The following is a 2,650-nucleotide window of genomic DNA, read 5'->3' as shown; positions in this document are numbered from 1 at the left end:
AATATCAAGCATAATTTAGCTGTAGTCACTTATGCATTATTTATGTGAGTAGGGAACATGAAGATAAAAATGTAAAAGCCGTAGAGTAAGCCTTTTAACTCACAAACAGATGTGACAGTGTTTAATCTACAGGTAGCCTGGAAAGAGTGGGTGGGTGTTTATCATATTCCTTCTAAAGTTCCAGCCTATGTAGTAAGGGACTGTATAACCCTTCTACATTTTTGTCAGCAAAAATGATTTAATCTATTGCTAAAATTCAGTCAGTTTGAGGGTGAAACACACCAGCTGTTAATACCATATAACTTTGTTTACTCTGTGTTTGAGGATAGAAGAGAAAAAAAGCCTGTACAATGTTGTAGAAAAGGTTTGGTACTTAAAGCTTAACTGTCATGAATATTTATGTTGACCAATGCACATTTAGTCATCTATTTACTATCTTATAGATTGATATATACAGAATTACTCATGCAAACTATTTTTAAAAACCCCTTTTGATTTCTACTTAGAGTTCCAGGAAGACTGATGAATAGCCCAAGATTGTTTAATAATCTCATGAGGGGAAAAGAAAAGGAAAACCAAGTCATGCTGTGTTTGATAATTTTTTTTTTCACCAATACAACAGTTTATTTCAATTTGACTGTAGTTGCCGTTTATTATCTGACCAGATTACAAAAATACCATAGGAGACACCTTAGTTCATCCTTCTAATAAGTCTGTTGATTTGGTCTTCCCTGTTTCCAGCATCCCCACCCTCTACAAAATGGGTGGTCTTTTTCTTCATCCCACCTCTGGGAGAAGATAACTTGAAGGGCCACAAGAAGTTATTTGCTTCCTTGAAGTGCTTCCCAACAGTATAGATCTCGTGAATCAGATCCTCCATGCAGATGATATTGTATTTACCAAGAGAGCGGGCAATCAGAGTGTTATCTGTCAAAGCAATTCGCTTCTCATTGATTTTGCCATAGCCACGTTTGTAAATTAGTTCAATTACTGACTTCAAATTTGGGAACCCCCATGCAATATACGGCTCCACAATTGAGGCCTTGTTGAGCTTAACAAAGGTGCCATTGAAGATCTGGCGAAGGCGAAGAAGCTGCAGCACTTTTCGGACTTTGGGGCTCATACCATTGATACCTCTGATCCTATGACAAATGCCAACTTGGGTTCTGCAGGGACGTAGAAGTTGCCAGCTTTTCTTGCCATCCTCGCCATCCGAATTTCAGTTCTGTGCATCTGCCTGTATTCCTTGTGATAGTGCTTCGCTTTCTCATAGATAAGCTTCCTCCTTGCCTTTCGAAGCATCTTTTGGGCAAACTTCTTCCTCAGGCGCTTGATCTTCAGCTCTGCGAAATTCCTCCGCTTTTTCTTCAGGGTTTCTGGCACAGCAGGAACCTTCTTCTTCTCTTGGGCACCCTCCATGGTTCCAGCCGGAAAAGAGGCATAATGTGCATTCCTATTTTCTCTGTCCTGTGAACTCTAATTTCCTTAGCTTCCTCAATTCGTGTAGTGTGCGTGCTGAGAAGGAATTCCTTCATTCTGGAACACACCATGGAAGCTCTCTCAAGGCAGTAAGCTGGGCCAAGCACAGGCCTCGCCTGTTTCATTTCCGCCTTCTCAGGGATCATTGCTCTACTCTGCTTAATGGCAGCATCTTTGAAGCTATTGTTTCACATATTTTGTGTTTTTTGACTGATTCACTGAAGAGGGCAAATCTAGTCCCTCTAATTGCATGTTAGTCAGAAGTGAAACTGTTTTAATTAAACAATTAGATTTTCTTGGTTTGCACTAGTTCTAAGGCAGGTATGACCCATTTTTAATTTTATGTTTGAATGAGATAAATGTTAAGGTCACTTTATTTTTCTATAGGAAGGCAGTTGTTCCAATACCACTGGTTAAAAATACATTTCTTTTCCTATTGAATTTAAGTGGTACTTTGATGAAAATCAATTCAACATATTTATGTGGGTTTAGCTTTTTAATCATTACTCCATTCCATTGAACTATTTCTATTTATGAATTTAAGTATTCTTTAATTTACATTTTGTAATATGAAGTCTAGCTATATTTCATTAGATTTATTCTTAGAAATTTGAGGGTTTTGATACTAAATTATTTTTTAATTTTTCAATTATTTGTTGTTAGTATGTAAAAGTACATTTCACTTATTTTAGTCAATTTCATATGATTTTTCTATACATAAAAATGTCATCAATCAATAATAATATTTAATTTCTTCCTGTGTCATGGTTTTGCATTTGAATTATTTTTCTTGCAAACAGGCAAGAATAGAAACTTTTATTCCTATTTTAATTTTAATGGAAAGTGACTTAAAATTTCACAATAATTACAATGTGAACTGCAGGTTAGCTATGTTTACATTATATCTTATTAAAGACATTCATATCTTGTAATCTTTTATGATACAGGAGTGTTAAATTTTGTCAGTTACTTTGTATGTATAAAAATAGCCATAAATATATTTCTCTTATTTTTATTGTCTAATTATATTGATGCAATTTTGAATACTAGAACATTATTACACTCATAAGATTTACCCTACTTGATCATGATGTGTTATTCCTTTTTATGGTTGCTAGATTTGATGTGCTAATATTCTTTACATATGTTTATGAGGGATATTTTATAATTT

At 34.9% G+C, this 2,650-nt stretch overlaps 1 pseudogene; it reads right to left on the bottom strand.

The window, feature by feature from the left end:
• Positions 1–622: 622 nt before the first annotated feature.
• Positions 623–1,435, bottom strand: LOC133756976 (large ribosomal subunit protein uL30-like; annotated as a pseudogene).
• Positions 1,436–2,650: the final 1,215 nt, after the last annotated feature.

Source organism: Lepus europaeus, chromosome 3, assembly GCF_033115175.1.
Source record: "Lepus europaeus isolate LE1 chromosome 3, mLepTim1.pri, whole genome shotgun sequence".
In the NCBI taxonomy this organism is placed as follows: domain Eukaryota; kingdom Metazoa; phylum Chordata; class Mammalia; order Lagomorpha; family Leporidae; genus Lepus; species Lepus europaeus.
This window is presented reverse-complemented; position numbering and strand designations above follow the sequence as displayed.